A 25,775-nucleotide genomic window follows, 5' to 3' on the forward strand; every position below is an offset into this window, starting at 1 on the left:
ATTAGTATTGAACAAGAACATGAAGGCTATTTAAAAAATATTTAACGTGGCAAGTCAGTTAAGAACAAATTCTTATTTTACAATGACTGCCTCCCCTGGCCAAACCCTTCCCTAACGACACTGGGCCAATTGCGCACCACCCTATGGGACTCCCAATCACAGCCAGTTGTGATACAGTCTAGGATTGAACTAGAGTCTATAATGATGCCTCTAGAACTGAGATGTAGTGCCTTAGACAACTGTGCCACTCGGGGGCCCTCAAATGTGTCCTGTAACAACTGTGTAGCCTATGCTTTGGACATAGGCTTCCATCCTCTTATTGGGAGGTGAGGTCACTTTTATGTGAGGCATATCATTACAATGTCTATATTTGTATAATTTTCACATCATATGTATATATAGTCACATGTATTTAGTGTATCTTACCTGGATATGGCCAGTGTCTTGCATCGCAAACTGCCATCAAGATCATTGACAAAATGCCCTTGTAATTATAGTAATCGCTGCCCGAGTTTGTCGGATATCGGATCCGAAGGTGATGTCGACAGCTCCTGCACAAAATGGATAATTCAAACAATCACAAAAATCTCTGGCAATTTCTGCCCATTGTACCACGGAGGGATGAGCAACAGAATTCTCATTCAGGACATGTCAGATAGCCTGGCACACTTCTGTGACGATGGCACAAACTGTAGAGATTCCTAGCTTACAAGTTATAGCTCTTAGCGATACTTTGCTGTGTGCTGCCACTCACCAAAAACTCAAGGGCCACAGACTGCCTTTCTGCAGCACTTACGGGCAAGCTGTGAGTTCTCTCGTGCGAGATTTGAGTGGCAAGTCATCAACTCTGGCAACCGACATCTGAAAGTATTGAAAATGTCTTTCCTCATCAATGTTTCACATAGGTTGGACAAGAGACGTGTATTCTCCATTGTCCCCTCTTGTAGTGTTCAGTGGACGAACTTGCATTTTCTCAGTATTTTTATTATTCTACTCCTGAGTAGAGATAGCAACGCAAACTCTTGTTGTTAAAGCTCAAGCAATTGCAATTCAAAAAGAGACATACTTGCTAATGTGGCTAAAACGTAGTCGTAAATCATCAGACTAGCCTGACATATATCTAGCATTTGTAAACAGGTATATAACACTGGATCCGGAAGTTCAAATGTCGTCGCTAGCTAGTTAAAAAGAGTGCCTCGGCCCCTCTTGCTCTGTAAGCTACTCTGGCTCCCCAAGCCCCTTGTGGATATACACTATACATGGCGGACTTCCTCTCTGGGTGTGATGCAACAAAAACAGTCCGCTGCCCCCCAAAAACGACTTTGCCCACGTGCATCAGCACTTTTTCTCTTGTTATGTCAGTCACTGACAGTGACTCAATTAGCTGAGTCAGCTACAGTATGAAATGTTCTTTAGGATTTAGACCATCACTGTCAATACTTATCTGCATCCAAATGTGAATAGCACAGCAGCAGCCATACACATTAGGCCCCGTCTTTGCTAATAAGCATAGGGATAGACTTCCACAGTTAAAGAAGGAATCCTACCCCCCTTCCTCACCCCGCCCTCATATTTTCGGTCTATGATTTTCAAAATACAGTTGGATCATGTTCTCCTGTGGTTAATTTCTCTCTTTGAAGTACTTAAACAGGTCAGTCTACATCTCCATATCAAAGCATTATGAAATTAGCCATTTTCCTTCTCTCTTATTTCGTTGAACATACAGAGACAGAGAGAGAGAGAGAGAGAGAGAGAGAGAGAGAGAGAGAGAGAGAGAGAGAGAGAGAGAGAGAGAGAGAGAGAGAGAGAGAGAGAGAGAGAGAGAGAGAGAGAGAGAGAGAGAGAGAGAGAGAGAGAGAGAGAGAGAGAGAGAGAGAGAGTTGCCTGCAGTGATATGCCATTGTCAGCCAACACAGAGCTCCTTTCTAACAGGAGTAACAGTGCAACAGGGAGAATCAGCAGCATTCTACTGAAGCGAAGAATGAGATCACTGGGCTTTTTGAGCAAGGTCAACGCCGAGGCAGGGCGAGGCACACCATGTTTAAAATTCAGTCTTCTCCCCACCGCTGAGCACTTGAAACACACAGTGCCATTCCACGAAACCTACTAGCCATTATGTAAAGAGACGCAGGGCTTTAAGTAAATACGTAATCTTAATGAATGCAGGGATCTCGGGGGGTAGGGGGAACCCAAGTCAAGCAGGGCAGGGTCAGAAACACAGAGGGAATAATCCTGTGAGTCAACAAGACGTCTGTTAGCTCCCTACCATCACAACCTGCAGAAACATTTACAGTGAGTAAAAACCTGGAGTCCCCAGCCTTTGATATGCTTAATCTACACACCAATAAAGTGTGGGACTGCAGCCAAATGCTCAGTTGCTGTACACAACATACACTTGAAAACCAAATCAGTCTCTTTGAGTGCAGTTTACAGCATGGTCACCACCAAAGAAAAGGATTCAAGGAGTTTGGTACCACAACTAATCAACTAAATAGAAATTAAAATAAGAAATCACAAGACTCAGATTATCCCATATGCAACTTGACATGAGTACAATGACATTTATCCATATGTGACCCGTACTCTGAACTATGCATCTTTGACATATCTGTTATGCTGTACTGCATGTACACTATATCCGGTTCAGGACTTCCTCTTTATCTCATGAACGCTGACCTTCATCATTGGCCCCAACTCATCCTGGATGCATAAACTTAAAACAAAAGGACAGCCATTAGATGACATGTCGCACAATCTTGGGGTCTTGTTCTGGCCCCGTGCCTGCTGGCTGTGTCCTTTGCTTTGCCCAGTTTGCTCTGTGAAACTGCCAGGACATTGAGCCTGACACATCAGAACTGCTGCTCTCTTGGTGCCCTCTTTCATTCCCACTATCACAGAGTCAAAGCCTGCAGAGACGGAGCTGTCCAGAGACTGAGCCCTGCTGGGTTTGACTGGGCCAAGATCCCATCAAGCCTGGAGGAGAGGGTCATCCTCTTCCCCGACTTCAACTTGCTATGATCTCTGAACCGATTCTAAAAAGGCCCCTGACTTGATTCGAGCAGACAGTCCCCTTTGAAAGCTCCCTTTGGTTTGGCTTCTGTAGCCTGAAAAGGGAAGTGCAGGGTCAGGCTACACACAAGCAGGAAAAAGCTAAACCAAAGAGAGAAAAAAATACAGCTGATAGCCATGCTCCAGGTGCAGATGGCCCACTGTTTTATGTATGGTCTCAATGGATCATTGGAGACTGGAGGCATATAATATAGAAGGATTATGCAAAAACATGGTCATCCAAAGTTCTAATAATCATTTACAAAGGTCATTTCCATGACAAGGAATGTTTACTGGTTTGCCAAGACATTTGGGTCTCTATACAGCTAAAAATAAGCCTTACTGAGAGGCAAGGAGTAAATTTAAAATCTTCCCAAAAACGTATACTGTATCTGTAGTTCTTACATTCTGTAGTTCTAGGTATCTTAATCTAAATTCTGATGACATATTCTATTTACATGATCAGAACTATTATACAATTAACATAAAACAAGTATTTCAGTTGTTATAATTTGTGGTAATACAGTATATACTGTATGTATTAGAGCATTTTCAGTGTGTGTGCCTCCTATTATATACTAAGTAATACTTTATGCGAGCAAATTCATGATGTGATCAAAGCAGACACTGGCCCCAAGGACTCAGGCTACTGCAACCCTGAAAACCAGCCAGGGTGAGAGGTCAGAGGACTGGAAGCAAAGATCCAAGTCCCATCCCATTGTGTGACACGCCTCCTTCACCATTCGCCCCCAGAGGCTTAGTGTCAGTGTTAACACTTCAAACACTCAATATCTCCACAAAACACAAAGGACACACAACTGCTTGCCATTGTCATCGTTTCTTCTAGAAAAAGAGATATGGATCCCTCCCAAAGGTCAGAGTGTGTTGAAGTTGCCATGATTAAGTCATGCTTTGTTGTTTGACTTTTCCCAGTTGAAATCTTTACTTTTGGGAGGAAATTGTGTCGTTGGCTCAACCTTGTGGAATAAAATTAAATCAATCTAAAGCTCTATATGGTAAATGTTAGTGCCTAATGATAACTGCATTTTAAGAATATACCATATTTCGGGGAGATGACTTCAAATGTCAAGCTATGATTTTGTTAAATCCTGGATTTTATTCCAGAGTTGAAAGACCATACTGTGATACCTATATTGGGCACCAATATGTCCATCAATAAAACAGAAACACTGAAATATGTCTGTTTCACTTTACCAAGTAAAATAATCACAGGTGTTGTTTCCTTGTCTGCAGTGTGACTTAACACACCTATGGCATCATGTGCGACATCACAGCCACTGCTGGAGGCTAATCTCCAACCACTGGGATCTGATTTTCAGCAGTATTGACAGTTCAAGAATCAATCTGTGCCAGCTTCCTCTACTGAACCTGATGCCGCTCTCATACTACGCATGTGACTGAGCTGTACGACTCAGTTTCCCTGTGCTGTGTGCCTGCTTCTGAGAGGGTGAGAAAACTCCTTATTTTATGAGTCACTGATTACGGTCTGCACTCTGATGTCGGCGCTGTTACTATTCTTTCCTCACACAAAACTACAAGGCCACCCTTATTTTCACTGCAGTTTTACATCTCCTCCCTCTTTTTTTCTACAACTAACAACAACTATGAGTTGTTAATAAATATATAATTGCATGGTCAAAGAGTGTGTTTTCACGCAGCATGAAACCTCCCGGTTTCTGCACCATGTAGAATGCGCTGCAGGCACTCTCTTGCGGGAAGGTCTCATTTTCAGCCTCCTGCCGTGCAATATTCAGTCTAGTCTGAAATCATTTGGGACTCATTTTAGGGTTTAGGACTTATCAAGTACGCTGACAATAATGGATAGCAAAGCTACAAATTAAACACAGCTTTTCACGTGGAGGGTTTTAGTGGCAGGCAACATTCAGGGCGCAGAGGTCCTGAATGCAAGCTCAGGATGTCACATAACACCAGAAAACTAGTTTATGGCACAGATTGCACCCAGCGCTCACAAATAGTACACTGAGATGCAATATAATTCCAAATATCATTCAGTAAATTGCTTTTGAGTTAAGACAGTAATGTTGTGTCATGTGTTAGTGTATAAGATATTAATATATTTTTGTGGAGAATGACATTTTTGTTATTTGCTTTTACGTCTATATAGTTCATCACCTTAAATTTGAAAATAAGAAATAATTCTGATGAGTTGGGTGATTGATATGAAATCGTATGTATTATTTTTCCATTTGTATAATCAGTCTGAATGCATCTCAAGTTGAGCTAATCCTGAAAAGAAAAAAATATATATATCAAGGACAAGGATGCACCTTCAACTGCATACTGTAGAAACGAAGAGCAGAATAATGTTACTATGGAAGGCTTTGGTGAAAGGATTCAAGGACTTAACAATTCCACATCCTCTCAGCCTGTCCTTCATCTCTAATAATCAAGCTTGGCCACAGAATATTCCTCTGGATGGGAAGAAAAAGCATGTCGCCTGTTCTCCTCTCACTCATCTTAAAGACTGCCAGTCTGGGGTCTTCCTCTTGAAGTCTTCTGTCACTTTTATGACTTCAAATGCTAGGCAAAGCCTTTTTTAACAGACTGGCGTGTCTTTAAAGGCAGATATCTTTTCTGTGCTACATTAGCATGAGATAAAGGGTAGCCCATCTATTGCAACGGAAACCCGGAGAAGCCTAGACCACAGACGCTGTGAACTCGTTTGTTGCTTGTGCACAAAAGGGCACCAATGCAGACCAACCAGTTGTGGTAGTGGAGGATATGGAACAACAAATCATGCACCTTGTATGGAAACAGATGTTTAATCTAAAGACAATTCAACTGTGACAGAATTATTTTAGAGCAAACAATGGCTTATATAAAATGGAAACTACCAATTTACTAGAACATAAATGTGTAAATGGTTACAAAATGAGGATATGTTTTAAGTCCAACCAATTGTCAAAATTATATTTGAGGAGTAATAATATTTTCAGGACACAAAAAACTTTCATGAAAAGCAGACTATTTAATTTATACATTTACAGCATTACCTAATGAGATAGTTCCTTCACAATTACATATGGCGAGAGAAACCATTGAGTGTTTGCAATCTTTCTCTGTTCTCTGTAGTTAGGTGTTAGCATAGGGAGGTGCTTGCGAGCATTTTATGGCAGGCTGCTCCAGAGAGCAGGAGGCAGGCTCTCTCCCTCCCTTGCAGTGCAGGAGGCCACCTAGCCACACACAATTACACCCAGAGCAAGGCAGCAGCCTAACCCGTACTCTGTCATGGGCCAGGCCTCAGTTAGATCTCAGCATGCATGCTCAATGATCTGTTAATTAATCAATCAAAACTAACCAAGGTAAACCTAGCTTTTTAAACAGGTCAGAACACACACTGTTCCACATTGGGGGGTTTGCACTCATAAAATACTGCACTCTGCTCACAGAGGATCCTTTTCTGAAGATGAGTGTGGATTCAAACAAGGCTTCTGATAGATACTATGAAAATATGGCTGCTGTGCTGATACTTTATATAAAGTGTATGTTATTTCAACACACACACACACACACCACACGAGCCATGTGAATAACAAAGGGTCAGGTGAATAATTGGATAGATTACAATGTGAATATGGCCTATATCACCAAATGAAAATATATGCATGAATTTAAATATTATGAATGAGTGTTGACAATTAACATGTTGGGTTAAGACATATAAGAAGTTTGGGCTTACCTATAAACTGACATGCATACCTTTAATAACTTGTATTTAAATTATAAATTGCACATTACATTTTATTTAATGTTTGTATAACACTTTTAAGAATGTAGTAGGCTACTCTGGTTAGTGTCAAGTTATGTAGCAATCCACTGTAGCCTTCATCAAATGTGCAATATAAAACAAGAAAATTGGTAATATTAGGCTACTTACGTTGATGCGTGCGAGGCTGCAGAACTATATCCTCCCTGAATGTTTTTTGAAACTACAATAATATTATTTAGGCCTTCAAAAGTAAATCCACCGAACATAAAAAACATAAACCTGAACCATAATATCCCAGTAGTCTTACTGAGTAGGCAATGATGTTTCCGTTTTTCGACTATAAATCAATTTGCAGATCATTAAAGTCATTATTGACAACACGGAAAAATGTCCAGAATCATCATCGCCGAACAGTTGGAAATCATGTTGATGGACCTGACTGTACATTCATGTCCACTGAGCGGCGCCGTAGTCCGCATTTTTAAATTAGACATGCGCGTGAAGGAGAGTTGGAAGCTTGAATCCTTCCTTTAGCAAATGCACGGTGTCATTTACGTGTTAAACAGTTGAACAATGATCGGGAGAGTGAACAACAGTTATTTAAAAATGAAACTACAGGTAGGTGAAACCCACATACCATGCTTATGTCGAGTATACAAATTAAGCATTGCATACGAGACTTTATAAACAAGAAATGCACGATTCATCAAGGTACTGTACAATTTTTTTAAAAACATGGTGTCATCGTGGAGATAACTCTGTGTATGAGTTGATAGCGATTCATACACCTACCTACCTCCGACACAGTCAAACAGTAAGTCAATGCACCAATACACACAACACATTGCAATATATTATTTTCAAATAGTGGGTAATTAATTTTTCCTACTGTCTGTTCTGGGGTGGCCTTAACACGGTCCAGATTCAGCCGTAGGCCTATAAGACAGACACACTGTAATGTGAAGCTGATTAGAATTACTATTATAGTGTACTTTACAGCTTTTATAGCCTAGTTTATAAAGTATATTCAGCATCATCAATGTAGTCACAGATGTATTGTAAGATATAATGTGTTGATAGACCCTCACAGGACAATATTATATGGTAATCAACAAAGCAAATGTCTCCTCGCTTTAATCTATATTACTATAATGTTTTTCTCTCTCTCTCACACATAGCCTTCACTCTTTAGTAATGTTCATTACCTGCAAATCAGTTACACAAGTTTGAAACATGAGACAAGCCGAGAAACAATAACACTCCTTTCTACAAATTACATAGCTGGTGAAGGATTAGCATTGGACCACATAATCGTCCCCAGCCATATTATAGAAACAATGGTCCGGATTTCACACTCTGAATAAGTTCCCAGACTGAAACTCCTTTGCACTTGCAGTACTTCACCCAGTATACCAATAAGATAGCCCCCTATCAAGGTTTGATAGCTGAAAGAAAGCAAAGCAGGTTTAAAGCCCAAGCCCGTCGGGATGTATCCCGGGATGGGACCCTAACAGATGGGAAGTACTGTCAGAGACGAGTCTAAGGTCAATCTGAGATTCAGTGATGAAGCCGTGGGCACCGCTCTTAGCAGTGTTTTTAAAGTTGACTTAACAAAGCAGATTGTATGGTCAGACAAAACTCAAGACCATATTGCAGCATTTTTTCATGCTTCCATTGTCTAGTTTGCTACAGGCTGTATTGCTGCCTGACACCAAATGGTCCAATAAAATTGTGATCATTATGTTTGTCTGTCCATTTTTATAGCTAACCTTGATTTGAATGTTTCCCAGCTGATCCGTTCAACAGCAGGCGATGAGGAGGTTGAAGCTGTCTAAACATGTGCAGCCATACTGCAGGTAATTCATTGGTCAAGTCAATAAATGAACTTTATCTTTACATCTATGAGTGTACTTAACTGTGGAGTAGCTGTTGTTTGTGCTATTAGACCATACATAGAGTGCATATTTGGCCATTAGTTAACACTTCATAGAGTCTGTTTTGATAGGGTGTTGTTAAGACTTGTGGGACTCCTCTTGGTCCAGTCGCAGTACTTTTGTCCTGGATGCTGTAAAAACACTTGCTGTGGTTTGGTAGATTAACAGAAAGCCCCTTAATGGAGTAATTACACAGAGCCAAACATCTATTTTTCACCTGTGCTCTGCCATTACTCTCCGTCCCCCATCCACTCCATTGGAAGTCACTTACTCTCCTTACAGTGAGTTATCATTGACTGCCATTTAGGCGTTCTGGAGCAATTTATCTTACTGAGGCCGTGGGCCGGCCTCATTGCAGTGAACAATCATTCTCCACCAATATATAAAACATTCATAGGGAAAAAAGGAGAAAGAATACAGCACAAACAGATAGTGGAGAGTGGCTAATAGATACTAGGAAAGAGACAGACAAGAAAAATAATGTAGTTGATTAAAGGGAGAGGTAAATGCCGGTACCTTGGCGGTACAAATGTATAGAGGCTCTGCCATAGGACAAATCTGCCTTCCGGAACTCCAGTTCTATCCGTGAAATGTGGGGGCTACGGTTGTTGAATTGAATATAAATAAACACTTGATACTACATAGCTACTTTTCTAATCATAAATCACACATCAGAATATATATATAAAAAAAATATATACACTCATTTACTCTCATTTTAATATAGTTGTACTCTCTTTTGAGATAGTCACTGAACATTTTTCATGAGACTGTAGTAAGGTTTTTGTCAAGATATAGACAAGGTTTCAGTAATCCAGACTTCTTATATAATGGATGTACTATTCTAGCCTCTGACAGATGTAGTGTCTGTTTTCGTTTCTTCTTGACACTTATTTTATCGAGTAAAGATATTGATTGGCTCAGGGGTCCACTCCTCTAGTTTTCCATGTCTAGATCAGTTGTCGACTTAAAGGTAAGGAGGGGAAGTTGCGGACACCATGGTCCTGAGAGCACTGGAGAAGGGCTCACTTTGAATCAACCAGATAAGACCTGTGTCTACCGTGTTGTACAGTAGTAGTCACAATAGTACAAGCGGTATCATGATGTGGGTAGGAATAGGCTATTTCTCACATACTGTATGAATGGATATTGGCTTTCTTTTAAAACACAGACCATTAAGTTACATGCTATTGATAGCTTTGCTTTGTAAATGCCTCTGTTAGTTTAGCTTAGTAACGAAGCATTATTGCTAAAATTATAGACACACAGTGTGCTTTTTGTGGATTGTAAAACATACTGTATAACTTCTTGAATATCTTTTTTTTTTTGGAAAGTGTGTATTGTGGTTATTCAAGCAGCATACTGTACTATTGACTGTCTTTGTTGTGGAGGGGAGTCTCAAATTCAATCCAGACCATCACTTTTACCTTGGACCTGAACGGTAAGAATTATTACCTGCCTGAGAAATCAATCAACTTAAGACTTCCCATCGTGTTACTTAGCTTCTTGCCACATAAGTTGAACTAACTATAGCTAACAATCAGACTCAACATTCAACACAATATGTTCTGTGAACGTCTCCGGAAAGTTATAGCCTAAACGTTTGACATGGTAGGCAAGAGATGTCGCAGCTTTATGCATAGCCTGTCTGACATGTGTATCCCATTCAACCTGGCTGCATTCCCCTGAAGGGTTAGTAGTGTGCTTAACTGTTTTGTTAGATTACTCACTCTCACGGCTTAACACAATGACAAATAACCATTCTTTTTTTCTTGCAGTGATAATCCGGACAATTTAAACATTTCTTACAAGCAGAAGTGAAACCATTAATCCTGTGAGATTCTTCTGATAAGTGGTGACTGTGAAGTAATGGCCATGTCGCCTAGAAAAATAAAAAATATGTGGACAATTAAAACAAGATGGACATTATCTGGCAAGTCCCTACTCCCCTTTTCTTTAGCAGTATTGTAATTGATCTGTCCCTTTGTTACTAAACTGAATATTGAGTCCTGGCTTTTTGTTCATTATCTGTGGATTTTAACATGGTGCATATTTGTCAAGTTCGAAAATCATGTAAAAAAGGAAACCAGTGATTATTTTCTTCACATATACAAATGCTGTTCTGAAGAAAAGTCAGTTCTCATGTCACCTGCTAAGGATTCTGGCTATAATGTGTTGACCTTTACAGGCACCCCTGTTGTTTAGTTATTTGAAAGTACTTTGACAAGCTGCAGTATATGACAGGAGTATATTGTATCTGGAATTAAGTCCATTCACATTTAATTGTCCTTAAAAACTCTGTCAAACTTTTGCTCTGGGAGTTTGCTTTGCCCTAGAAAATCAATGTGACATGTTTGGGGGGGGGTAATAATCTGGTTCCCTGACACCCTAATTTCTGTGGCTTGGCAAAGAGATTTAGTGTGTTGAATTATAAAAGTTTGACATTTTCACCCTCAATTGTGTGAGCAAAAAGTGTATGGAATCATATATAAACTTTTTAGTTGATATTTTTAATTGCAAAGTACATATATTAATTTCCTCCTACGTATAACAAAAGGTGAAGTGGCATCACAATTATAGTTGAAATATGTAGTCCTTCAAAACATTTGATATTATTTCACTCTGCTATGTTGACTTTAACATTATATGTGCTTCTGTTACTAACTGTAATCAGTTGTTGATATTGCTGTCCCCGAGTGTTTCATGTCATTGACAGTCAGATAATTAGGTATCATCTATGCTTCAATAACAATATAAAAATCCATTATAATGGATGGTTTTAATTAATGCCATATTTGATTATTAGCTCATTTAAATGTTTATATTATGGCACATATGCTAATATGTGATAGAAAGAGCAGAAATGAATTGTATTACCCTTAGAGCATAGCTGTTTTTAATTGTATGATTCCTTAACTGTGTATGACAGGAAAGGGGTTATTTCTGTGATTTATCCATCTGAGATAATGTTAGCAAGACTTTGATATTGCATTAAGATTGGGGAGAAGGTCATATATGAAGATGCCAAAACCAACATCAGGGCAAATTGCCCATCTGAAAGGACATATATTTTCACATGGAGGTCTTGGGAATGAAAGAACAGTGGGAGGTTTAATTTAGAGATGGTCAATACAACGACATTCAGATGGGCCATCCTCTGATCTCATAAGAATATTCTCTCCAAAGAACCTCAAACTATCCAATTTAGATGAAATCCACATGTAGTTCATATTGACCATTCCATATTGAACCTGGAACGTTGTATTCTACATGCCAAATAGAGAATATTTTGGCAGAATCCCCGTGCCTGGCATGTGATATTCTGCATTATTTTGGCCGTAATTCTGTTTAGATCAAAGGGATTCAAGGGGCCTAAGTTTCAAATCCCCCAAAGCCCATTTTGGCTACTCTTTATTTAGCTCATTGGCATTCTGACACCATGCTTCTGAGACTTTGAACCCTCAAAGTTTGGAAAAGCTGAATCGCTTCTTTAAACACATCAGTGGGCCAGATTAAGGAATATCACTAAGCATCTTAAGGTTTTAGTGCAGTGTGGCGGCATGGTTTGGGCTTCTGGGGCCATTTACCGCCATATACTGTATTAACAATGGCTGAGAAAACAGGCCGAGGGGGGTGGAGAAAACTTCCCTCATGCTAAATTGAGTTTTGGTAACATTAAGTAGAGTAGAAAGAATGATACTGAAGAGCTGGAGTAAAGGTCAAAAAGAGTCAGTTGGATACCTCAGTGTTGTTTCAATGTTTTAGCTAAACTTATTTGTTCATTTTAAGTTTAAAATAAGTTAATTTCTAGGTTTTAAACATGTACTGGCTTATACCGGCTTATATGTTACTATAACACTACTTTGTCACTGAAACAGAGACAGAAATTCAATGAAATTGATTTTTAATTGGCCACCTCCCTCTGTCAGGTACAGTATATCTCCAAATAAGTCAAAACATTCACACACCTTAACAATTTGCCACATGTGAGTACCAGCTGCTTTAACCACGTTGGTATTGTACCTTTCCATTCAGAATTAAGTCCAAGCTATTCATTTACCTAAACAGATAGATCAACCTGTAGAAGTGTATGTGAAACAAACGTCATTTCTAATAAGTGGGATTTTGGTCATGTGCAAAGATTCCTCATCACAGACTCTTACACCCCTTCAATCTTATCAGCCCTCATGATTAAGATTTGGCACCTTGGACCACATTGTCTTCATTTTGGAAATATTTCAGCTGCATTTCTGCCACTCTGAAGGGAGATGAAGATAAAGGAGAAGAAGGGTAAAAACACACCCTGTTGTGTGAATCCTAGAGAAGGCCTTGAACCCTGCCATTCATCCCTTTCACTTCATCAGCTGAGTCTAATTGCCAGAGAGGACAGGAGACCCCAGGCCCCATTGTTCCTCCTCCTCTTTGGAGCCTGAAAAGTGAAAGGGCTGCTTTTGATCTTTTTTTCTGATTTTTTTTCTCTTTTCTGTCATCCCCTGCTATCCTTTCCCTCAGAGTGACACACTCCTTTCAAACTGTGCCCCCTTCTCCATCCACGCAAAATAATTATCATGCTCCGCTTCATCAAATAATGGTGGCGATAGGAGGTCACGGCGGGGAGGGCCAGAGGTCTAGAGGAGTGGCACTAGGACGTGGTAGAGCTCCCAGCTCATCTTAGAGGCATGCTCCTTAGCTCAGGGTACCTTTTATGTACCTTGACCCCGCTTTTCCTTTGCCTGTCCTAATGAGACCCTCTCACGCAGCCAAAGCAATACTGGTCCTGTGCTGGCAGGGTTGGAAGGCCAAAGTACAATGAGACACAGAGCTATGCTCAGACAAGGGCGCATCTGTGCTGTCTTATTAAGCCTTGGAAAGGAGCTCATGCTTTTCAACGTCCCATAGGCGCTATGGCCAGATCTATTGACACCTACTTGTCCTTTGCGGTCAACACCTTTCAGGGGAGCAGCCTACACTCACAGGTTCTTATTAGGAGTAATTTTGGGAAGCTTATTTGGAGAGGCAACTGCTTAACTTGGTTTAGGTGTCCATGTGAGAAATGGCATAATCAGTGGGGAATTCAGAATAATGATGAAGAAAAATTCCTTGAGACTAAGAAGATTACAAAGGATGTCTAAGACCATTCCAGTCAGAAGAAAACTGCCCTTCAATTTGGAATAAACCCCAAGGATGCCATCTCTGTATGGGTACTTACACACAAGCGTCAATCACTTTTTGAGACTCATTACTCCCTTGTTGAGATATAGAGAGCCTGGGTATTGTTCATCAATATTTAGAATTTGTGGTTCTACAAACAGGATTAACTTGTGTTGAATCGTTGTGGAGTGAATGCAGAAATCAGCTAATTGTGACTTAGTGAATTATGTTATATATCCTGAAATTTTGAATAGCAGATTATGATCATTGTCAAAAACTGCAACACAATCTAAATATCTATATATCTGTTATTTATGTAAGTCTTACTCAATGATAAATACACGGACATGGCCTAGTCCACTACCTTACTAACAAAATGGACAATGGGGGAATAGTTTAAATAGACAGAACACGAAATGACAAACAAACGCAAGTAGGCAAACAAAAAGCTTTAAGCAATCATGTAAAGCACGTGTAACATCTGAGCAGAGAGAGAGAACAAAGCGGAGCTCCTGTCAGAGCATCGATCTGCTCCTGAAGCTACACAGATCCACCGAGCTCTGATTGCTCCCTGCCTCTCTCCCCAGCGCCTGCCTCCAACTCTTCTCTCTCTGGCTCCTCTCGGAGAATGTGCTTATTGATCTAGCCCTCTTCTGTGCAGTTAACTCACTGATATATACTGACCGAGGGCTTCCTTGGGCCTGAAAGCGTTTGGAATGCTGGTGAGAAAACAATAAATTTAAAAAGATAGAATAAGAACGCTAGTCAAAAGACTCATCCTGTAACACAGATGTTCCCTTTGTGCCTTGTGAGAGACAGTTGGAAAGCTACATACAAGAATATGTAACAAAGTAGCTCTGGCTAGTAGCTGGTGGTGTTGTTATTTCAATATCAGTATTGCCAACATTAACTAAAGGTCTCCTAGTTTTCCTTTTCAAGTATCAAGTGTTCTTCAACGTTTGTCAGCACATTTATGGTAGAATCAATGTGTCTGCAATTACTGTGTGGGGGATCTGGTTGTGTTTGCTTGTCTTTGTGACGTGTGTGTAGTCAGGTCCATAGTGGGTGGTTATGTGTCGATCTTTGTGTATTTTAGCAAGTGTTTTCTGTTGTCATGTTTGTAGCGTTCCATGTGGGAGGGTCTGTTGAGAAGCAAGCCATCTGTAGTGTTCTGCCGAGCGACATGTTGTAAAGCGAGATTTGAGAGTGTGGGGAGACTTGACTTGTCAAATCTTGGCACATAATGAGACAGAAGGGAGTGAAGACAGGAAAGTGTCCAGAGATAAACAATTAGATGAGTCTCAGCGGTAAAGGGCATGGGCAATGGGAGGACGCTCCCAAAAACCAAATCAATATGGCTTCCAGTAAGGACACACTGGGGTAAAGGGATGAAGGGGTTAACACTTATTTCTCAGATCAGGACATGGAAGAACAGAGTCGTGGCTTGTTCAAAATCAATAGGCCTACTGTTGTGAACATGGATTGAAGAAAGCGGTCTGTCATTGTAAACACATTTCAATACTGTATTTGATACACAACACAGTCACAGTATTACATTGTAGATGTAATAAGAGACAAAGACATGACACGAATACCAACAGAAAGTGGGGGTATACAGTATATCAGCAGGGATAATGAACTGAATTAGGCCAGCCTGTCTCACAGCAACAGCCAATTTTGAAATGAATTGAAAAGATCTTTAAGGAGGCGGCATTTGGGAATCATGGATTCACACACCCGATACAAACATAATGGAGCATGATCCACAGACAGCGTGGGCTGTCCCAGAGCGTCCCATCCCCTCTCAGGCCCTGCCCACACTTGTAGGTCTCATCTCACATCTCACCACTGTTCCCAGCAGGCCTCACAGGGGTAGTGCTGCCAGGGCAGGAAGGTCAGACTGGAGGTGGGGCGTCTCACTATGTGCTTGTACTGGCATTAAAGAAGACAACAAAAAGAGAGGGTGGGGGGGAACAAGTTGTGTGTGACTGCTGCTGCTAGGCTGGGCTGGTCTCCTCTGAGACTTGGAGGCGCTGACCAGAAAGGTGTGAGTCTGAGCAGTGGCCTGCCCGTCGCCTCGTCTCCACGGAGACATGGACATGGCCCCCCCGTGGCTTGTCTCCGTTGTGGCCCGGAGCAGGCGGGAGCGTTTGGGATGCTGCCTGGCCATCGCCTGGGCTCCAGAGGGACCAGGAGCCACAGCTCCAATGACCTTCAACAACCTGTCAGCCTGTCATCTTGGCCTGGGGAATTAGGAGAAATAAAAAATATATTAGCCTGGGGAAGTCTATAGAAACACCATTGACCGTACCAGTGTATATTTGTTTGGAGAACAAAAGGGATTCTATATTGTGGTAGAGAAGGCGCTATAAGTTCAGACGGTGAAAAGGCTCATTTGATATACTCAAACGTCCCTTTTTTACATTACCCAATCCTGATGAGGAAAGGTTTTAAATGCTGGACTAAGGCGATCTACTTTTGGATTTGATTGGTCTCTCAAAAATGTAACAGCTGGCAGAAGAGGGGGGGGAAGAAGTAAATTAACATAATTAGGCAGCAGTACTATCATCCCAATTCTTATATTCTACACTCAGTCTTTATTTCTAAGAGCAGAACAATGGAGGGAAATTACTGTTTGGACAGGCCCCCAGGCAGCATTTTAGTTCGCAACATTTGAGTTAAAAGAGAGAAATCTCTAAAATGTAATCAGTAGCACCTGCCATGATTACAGGCTATGTCAAATTAAAAAATGTAATGATAAACATTACTTCAGACCAAACCACTGAAGCGGTCTACATTGCACAATGTGCTGCAAGTAAGCATAGTCAGTACAGCATTGTGTTCACTGTCCCCTACTAACCTATCCTCAGGATGAGTGATTGTGGTTATCATATTCTCAGAGCAGCTAACCAAAACAGCAATCATAAGTTATGTGTACAGTCTGTAAACCAGGTAGGTACTGTACGTAGTGAATCATACAGTACATTACTTACTATCTGCACTATATGCCCCTTATATTGCAAATACTGTCGCGTGGTACTTCTAAAGAGGCTTTTCATTTGCGTGCCGAGGTGACTTTTTTTTGTACCTCAGTAGTCTCAATTGCCTCAATTTTATGGGGATAATACAAATATAATATGTAAATAGTCTTCCTTTAAGTCATATGTGTTTTGGCATTGGATGGCAACATGGCTATCACATAGTACAATGTTGATTTTGTGATAGTCTTTGTTGATCGTGCATAAAAGCAAAATTATTGTAATATTGATAGTTCATGGATTCATGTAAATATTATATTGAAAGCAAATTGCATATCTCTTCGTTTTGAGGTAATCAGAGATTATATCAGGTAAGTCATGGGCACGTTCAAGTTTGTCATTTTGGAAAACGCAAATGTAGATATGGCTGTGATGAATTAAACAAAACAGAATCTTGCATCTCAGTTTGATATTGCACATTGCCATCAAACCCATTCCCAGGAGACACTTTGGTGACACAATCTGACAAACCAACACAAGCAATTCTGTGGAAAAATCTGTGCCTTTTTTCTTTGAGCCAAAGAGAAAGAGGATTTTGAATAGTGTGGCGGTGGTTCTTTATGCAGAGCTGAGACGCGACGCCTTCCAGACGGTGAGAGATGGCAAGCCCTAATAATACAGAGCTGTACAATGGTTCTGACAGGCAAGCAATAAAGCAATCAGGGTCCCAGGCATTCCAAATCTCTTTAACGCCCACCCTCTAACAGTCTGAGAGATGGGCGGCTGACCTGTGGGCTGTCAATCATTGAGGATACCTGCTGGAGCCTGATCAGGGAGAGCTGAGGGCACCAGTCCATCAGATCTGTTTTCACACTCCACACACTAACATTGCAAGCATAACCAAGAAGACAAAAAAGCACTATCGCCTCTCTCTTAATTAGGAGTGGGGGGAAAAGATACTTGTTTGGTTTAAATTGGTAGGGGAGGGTTTTCGATATGTGGGGGGGGGGGTGGAATCCCAGGCAGACGAAGAATAACCTTTTCCCTTGATTTAGGAATTTAGCCATTGATCTGTCATGCTGTTTTGTACAAGCATGAGCTCTCACTGGTGCATTTCTGAAAAGAAAATGAAAAAAACGTTAAAGCTAGTTCATTAGCTGTCTGTAGCTCATTCCAGCAAATAGATCACGATAATACTGTGGTTAGTTAATGGCTTTCTGGTGTTTTCTCCAGAGCCTTTCTGTCTGAAGGCTGCCTGCTGAAAACCTTCCACTAGTTTTTTTCCCTTTCTTTCTTTTTTTTTCTCCATGTGGGGAGTCCTGTCTTCTCCTGCCTCATTCAGACAGTTGGCTTCAGCTAGTGGTCATGTCTGTGAGAAGTCTGGCTACATGGGCTCAATCTAGAGACCTCTCACTGCAGCACCACAGCAACCCTTAAAGATGCTGATCCCACAATCTGCTTTATTGTAGATCAGATTTTTTAAATTTTATATTTTGTTCAACTGTTAATGTTATATTTTATATTTTAAATGTGGTCAGGTATGGATGTTGCTAGGGTTTAATTTGAAATATATATTTGTTGTACATACAGACAGTGATAGCTCAATATACTGACATAAGTATTGATATCAAGCAATACTCAATACCATAGTCCGTAAAATGCATGAATGAGAGATTGAATGAGAGATTAACAATATTTGGCAGCAAGTGATGAGTTTTGCAGAAGTGTTGTGTATACGATCCCTGTGAGACCTTCTCCAGATTTCACCCCAGTGTTTGGCTGGCCAGAGCTCACCTGGGGTCTAGTTGGGGGCTCTGGATTGGCTGGTTCCTTCCTGGTCTCTGGTGGCAGACTTCACACTGAACACATGTGGTCCTCTGCAGCTGGAGCTGGATGGAAGGTCCACATGTACCTCGCCTCACCCTGAGGAGCTGGGGGTCACTGAGAGGCAGGGTGCACTGAGATGCAGGGTGCAGTGGACCATTCACCACACCACGTCTCATCTGGACGTCACATCTGGCTCAGGTCCGCTTAGAGACTGGCTTTCTCATTGGAGCCTCCTGTCCATACACATCACCGTCTAACTGAGGCCATCAAATGTATTTTTGAAGGTTTTCTTTTTGTTTGACTAAACCCAGATGTCTAGATTTTTAAAGGTTTTTATCTGGCTGGCCAAACCTCAAAACAGAGTTTTCACTTTTTGTTAGACTTTTTTATTAGACTCAAAGTTGTAATCAATAGCTACCATTGAGATGGTTTAGAAAATTTGGATCAAAACTGCAATTGTAAAAAATAAAATACTAATGTAACAGCACCTATTAAGATAGAGGACTGAGCAGCCCAGTTTGGACAGGACCCGATTAATGCAGGGGCTTACCGGGGCTGAAGCCCCTGGGCCCAGGCCTGTGGGGGCTCAAGAGGCATACCTATTTTTTTTTAAATAAATGAATAGTATATATTATACAGTACCAGTCAAAAGTTTGGACACACCTTCTCATTCAAGGGTTTTTCTTTATTTTGACTAGTATCTACATTGTAGAATAATAGTGAAGACATCACAACTATGAAATAACACATATGGAATCATGTTGTAACCAAAAAAGTGTTAAACAAATCCAAATATATTTTATATTTGAGATTTTTCCAAGTAGCCGTCCATTGTCTTGATTACAGCTTTGCACACTGACGAAACTGGTTGAGAGAACACCAAGAGTGTGCAAAGCTGTCATCAAGGAAAGGGGGGCTACTTTGAAGAATCTCAAATATAAAATAGATTTGAATTTGTTTAACACTTTTTTGGTTACTACATGATTCCATATGTGTTATTTCATAATTTTGATGTTTTCACTCTTATTCTACAAAGTAGAAACTATTAAAAGCAAAGAAAAACCCTTGAATGAGTAGGTCTTAGGTCAGGTAGGCTCACCACTTTATTTTAAGAATGTGAAATGTCAGAATAATAGTAGAGAGAATGATTTATTTCAGCTTTTATTTCTTTCATCACATTCACAGTGGGTCAGAAGTTTACATACACTCAATTAGTATTTGGTAGCATTGCCTTAAACGATTTAAACTTGGGTCAAATGTTTTGGGTAGCCTTCCACAAGCTTCCCACAATAAGTTGGGTGAATTTTGGTGTAACTGAGTCAGGTTTTTAGGCCTCCTTGTTCGCACACACTTTTTCAGTTCTGCCCACACCTTTTCTGTGTGATTGAGGTCAGGGCTTGTGATTGCCACTCCAATACCTTGACTTTGTTGTCCTTAATCAATTTTGCCACAACTTTGGAAGTATATTTGGGGTCATTGTCCATTTGGAAGACCCATTTCCTACCAAGCTTTAACTTCCTGACTGATGTCTTGAGATGTGGCTTCAATATATCCCCATCATTTTCCCTACTCATGATGCCATCTATTTTGTGAAGTGCACCAGTCCCTCCTGCAACAAAGCACCACCACAACATGATGCTGCCAACCCCGTGCTACACAGTTGGGAAGGGGTTCTTCGGATTGCAAGCCTCCCCCGTTTTCCTCCAAACATAACTATGGTCATTATGGCCAAACAGTTCTATTGTTGTTTCATCAGACCAGAGGACATTTCTCCAAAAAGTACAATCTTTGTCCCAATGTGCAATTGGAAACTGCAGTTTGGCTTTTTTATGGCTGTTTTGGAGCAGTGGCTTTTTCCTTGTTGAGCGGCCTTTCAGGTTATGTCGATATCGGACATGTTTTACTGTGGATATAGATACTTTTGTACTCGTTTCCTCCAGCATATTCACAAGGTCCTTTTGCTGTTGCTCTGGGATTGATTTGCACTTTTCACACCAAAGTACGTTTATCTCTAGGGAACAGGATGCGTCTCCTTCCTGAGCGGTATGACGGCTGTGTGGTCCCATGGTGTTTATACTTGAGTATTATTGTCTGTACAGATTAACGTGGTACCTTCAGGCGTTTGGAAATTGCTCCCAAGGATGACCCAGACTTGTGGAGGTCTACAATTTTTTTTCTGAGGTCTTGGCTGATTTCTTTTAATTTTCTCATGATGTCAAGCAAAGAGGCACTGAGTTTGAAGGTAGGCCTTGAAATACATCCACAAGTACACCTCCAATTGACTCAAATTATGTCAATTAGCCTATCAGAAGTTTCTAAAGCCATAACATAATTTCCAAGCTGTTTAAAGGCACAGTCAACTTAGTACATGTAAACTTCCGACCCACTGGAATTGTGATACAGTGAATTGTAAGTGAAATAATCTGTTTGTAAACAATTGTTTGAAAAATTGTTGCACAAAGTAGATGTCCTAACTGACTTGCAAAAACTATAGTTTGTTAACAATACATTTGTGGAGTGGTTGAAAACGAGTTCCAACCTAAGTGTATGTAAACTTCCAACTTCAACTGTATTATATATACAGTATATACACTACCGTTCAAAAGTTTGGGGCTACATAGAAATGTCCTTGTTTTTTAAAGAAAAGCATTTTTTTTGTCTTTTAAAATAACATCAAATTGATCAGAAATGTGTATATATATATATATAAAAATATATATATATATATATACAAATAATAATAAATAATATATATATATATACACACACACACTACCGGTCAAAAGTTTCAGAACACCTTATCATTCATGGGTTTTTCTTTATTTTTTAAACTATTTTCTACATTGTAGAATAATAGTGAAGACATCACAACTATGAAATAACACATGGAATTATGTAGTAACGAAAAATATATTTACATTTGAGATTCCTCAAATAGCCACCCTTTTTTTCTTGATGACACTCTTTGCTTCATCTGGTAGTCACCTGGCATACTGAAAGGACCTGTCCTAACCTGGCATAAACCATTGACACCCTTAAACAGGTCAATTCTAGACAGAATGTGATAACATTCTTTAAATGCAATACTATTGATCAATTGACATAACTAGTTTTACCTTAGTTGTAACAAGTGAGTTCAGTGATATCCAACAGAGAATTTTCAACTGAGAACTGCAGGCTACGTCTGCAGTGCAAAGCTCTGACCTTGAGTTTTTGGTGGACCACTCTATTTAATTCACCTTTAGTTGACTCTAAACATCACCTTACACAGATATGTGGGAGGTTTAGTCTGTGTTTCCATTTAGCCGGGACCGGGAACCAAAAAAATACCCCAACAAATTCTTCCCTTAATTAGCAGCTGGTACATGCACAAGAGGTTGCCTTGGATGAAAAAAGCAACTGCTGAGGCGTTGTCGGACTCCTAAACCTTTGTGACCAATGATGTGTCATCCCTCACTCTGTCATGTTTAACTACAAACCAATACCCATTCAAAGCAGAATCCATCAGTGTTAGTTCAGAACAATGACAGATTGCCTTTCCTCTGCACTCAAAGCATCTGGATCCTTTCTCTTCTCCCCCTCTTTTATTTATGGTAAACAGCCTGAACAACAGCTGGGCGATGGGAATTTACAAGTTAATCAATTGTTAGTTAGGAGCCGCAGTGATTCCCTATACCCAACCATCTGCAAGTTAATATTAATTTACTCTGCTAATTTTCCCATAGGCAACAGTTGTTATATTGATTTCTTATTGGGGGATTCATCCACCCTTCAAACTATGAAATGATTTCTGTAGGAGAAATGTTTTAACCAAATAAATAAAAGGTTGCCTTTAGTGTAATTTAATCTGTGTGGGATTGAACTGTAAGGTCCAAGCGAGTTAAAACATTTGGGTGATATTGAATTCTGATGGTGGTAAGTTGTTTCTCTACATGTTACCAAAATAAACGACAGAGCAGAACCATCACCCAGTGGATTATATTGGTCTGTTATTGGTTCCAGTGGGACAACAGTAAAAAAAAAAATGAAGTCAGATTGCGTTTCACTTATTTCTAATGAATCTAGGTGAGCTCTGTTTACCCTGGAAACTGTGCTTCCTGCTAAAGTGTGTCTGTCTTTGTCTCTCCTTCCAGGTGTTGGTACCTGTGGTAGTTGTGCCTATGGAAGGCAGGGTCCTGGTCCTTTGTTCCATCATTCACACGTGAGAGAGACCAGACACCCAGAAGCCCAGCCAAGCAGGTCAGTCATGAGCACTCTTCAGTATACATTCTACATTCCAATAGATTCTCTCATGCACGATGTAAACTCAGGGTTCGATCCAAGCAGAAACTGATAGCAGGGTTCTGGGAATAAGTAAAACATTTTTTCCCCTGCTGCAAAATATTAAATTAATGTTATTGTAGTTTCACATTGTAAACATTGTTTGGTTGAGTTTATGAAATGTTAATGTGCATTTTTGTAGTGAAAGAAGAATGGTGTTTTTTTACTTTCTCACAAAACCTCATAGTTTGTCTGATAAGCATCTTAGTGATATTGTCTGACAGTCTTTGGAAAAGCTTTTGTCAGGCACTTTTGTATCTGTCAAACTTTTTGTCAATCTGCCATGTTGCAACGTTACAATAGAGTCAGAACAAAGAGACCAGTGAAAAATGTTGAAATATTGTGATAGGTAGCGTATGGTATATTTGGGGGTTTATAACTCTCAATTCTTTCTCAATTATTTTGTGGCCATGGTATTTTGGCTGCCTTGAGCCAGAGTTACTAGAGAGGGCACCGTTTACAACTGTGCTGTGAACGCTGGCATTCACCTTTACCCATCTCCCTATCTCAGTGAGGAAACCACACTCTGCTTTATTTATAAGGCAGCCAACCTCGCTGTGTAACCCTTGGCCCATTCTCAAACATCACACAGTGAGGTCACTTCCCTCCTCTGCACCTCCACTGCCGCTCTAGCATTCCAACATGGCTTTAGGACAGCAGCTCAGCAAACCACCATACTCTTTAAATCACAAAGAAGCCCAGATAAGAGCAGTGCTGGATGGGAGCCAGGATCCAGGCCCTGACAGCCCATGCAGCTGGGGGCGTGCTTCAATAAGGGGGAGACAATGAGAACTTTCTCACCTCCTACGCTTTACATTTGGATGTCGAATCAGAGTTTAAATTAGGAGGTTTCATAGGTTTTTCCACAGGTCTTGTAAATGTTGCTATGGAAGCTGTGTGTAATGCACATTATGATGTGCACATTAGTATGGCATTTACATAGAGCATGTTAACATTAGCCCAATTGATTTTCATAATTTACCAATTAACCCATTGATGTCGAAAACGGAAATGTTATAATTTCCTTCTTTGAGCTTACTAATGGGCAAATCTGAAGAGATGTGTGTTTGCCTACAACGTGAGTTTGTGACAGTGTGACAGATATTTAGTCTTTGGACACATGGGGTTACTGTTTTACAAATGTCATGAATCAAGTCATGAATACATGAATATATATGAATACATGTTCAAATGAACTTAATAACTGTTGGTATATAAACTCAGCAAAAAAGAAACATCCTTTTTCAGGACCCTGTCTTTCAGAGATAATACACAAAATCCAAATAGCTCCATATATCTTCATTGTAAAGGGTTTAAACACTGTTTCCCATGCTTGTTCAATGAACCATAAACAATTAATGAACATGCACCTGTGAAATGGTCGTTAAGACACTAACAGCTTACAGACGGTAGGCAATTAAGGTCACAGTTATGAAAACTTTGGACACTAAAGAGGCCTTTCTCCCGACTCTGAAAAACACCAAAAGAAAAATGCCCAGGGTCCCTGCTCATCTGCGTGAACATGCCTTAGGCATGCTGCAACGAGGCATGAGGACTGCAGATGTGGTCAGGGAAATAAATTGCAATGTTCGTACTGTGAGATGCCTAAGACAACGCTACAGGGAGACAGGACGGACAGCTGATCGACCTCGCAGTGGCAGACCACATGTAGCCTGCGAACATCCGAACATCACACCTGCGGGACAGGTACAGGATGGCAACAACAACTGCCCGAGTTACACCAGGAAGGCACAATCCCTCCATCAGTGCTCAGACTGTCCATAATAGGCTGAGAGAGCCTGGACTGAGGGCTTGTAGGCCTGTTGTAAGGCATGTCCTCACCAGACATCATCGGCAACAACGTCGACTATGGGCACAAACCCACCGTCGCTGGACCAGACAGGACTGGCAAAAAAGTCTCAGTTTTGTCTCACCAGGGGTGATGGTCGGATTCGCATTTATCGTCAAAGGAATGAGCTTTACACCGAGGCCTGAACTCTGGAATGGGATCGATTTGGAGGTGGAGGGTCCGTCATGGTCTGGGGTCGTGTGTCACAGCATCATAGGACTGAGCTTGTTTTCATTGCAGGCAATCTCAACGCTGTGCGTTACAGGGAAGACATCCTCCTCCCTCATGTCTGTACCCTTCCTGCAGGCTCATTCTGACATGACCCTCCAGCATGGCAATGTCACCAGCCATATTGCTTGTTCTGTGCGTGATATCCTGCAAGACAGGAATATCTGTGTAACGCTGTGCGTTACAGGGAAGACATCCTCCTCCCTCATGTGGTACCCTTCCTGCAGGCTCATCCTGACATGACCCTCCAGCATGGCAATGCCACAAGCCATACTTCTCGTTCTGTGACAGAGGCCAGTCTACAAGATTCAGCAACGTTTATTTACGAGAGCTCTACCAATCATATCATGTACATTGGTTTATATATCTCCCATTTCATCATAAATGTCCCCCCTCCTCTCAGACAATGACAATATAGTTTACAAGTCTTCTCCTATGCATACATGTTACACAATCTACTGCAAGCCCAAGGTTTCTCCCCTCCCTGGGTGGGGAGACTTCCTTCACTGTTATCAGTTTCACAGTGGTCACAAGTTGTCTGCCACAGTTCCTTGCCTGCTAACAGTTCCTCTTTTCTTATGGACAAACATTCTTCATCATTATACAGAGACAGGGTAGAAGTCTGTTAGATATAGTCCTATCATTACTTTAAATGTATACATAATTTAGTCATTATACATCAAATTCAT

At 40.7% G+C, this 25,775-nt stretch overlaps 1 long non-coding RNA gene across 1 annotated transcript; it reads left to right on the forward strand.

The window, feature by feature from the left end:
• Positions 1-3,812: 3,812 nt before the first annotated feature.
• LOC118396702 (uncharacterized) lies at positions 3,813-11,762 on the forward strand. Its single transcript, XR_004828250.2, has 3 exons — positions 3,813-3,922; positions 4,303-4,516; positions 8,590-11,762. It is a non-coding gene; the product is annotated as an uncharacterized LOC118396702 (long non-coding RNA).
• The last annotated feature ends 14,013 nt before the right edge of the window (positions 11,763-25,775 follow it).

Source organism: Oncorhynchus keta, chromosome 17 (genome assembly GCF_023373465.1).
Source record: "Oncorhynchus keta strain PuntledgeMale-10-30-2019 chromosome 17, Oket_V2, whole genome shotgun sequence".
In the NCBI taxonomy this organism is placed as follows: Eukaryota; Metazoa; Chordata; class Actinopteri; order Salmoniformes; family Salmonidae; genus Oncorhynchus; species Oncorhynchus keta.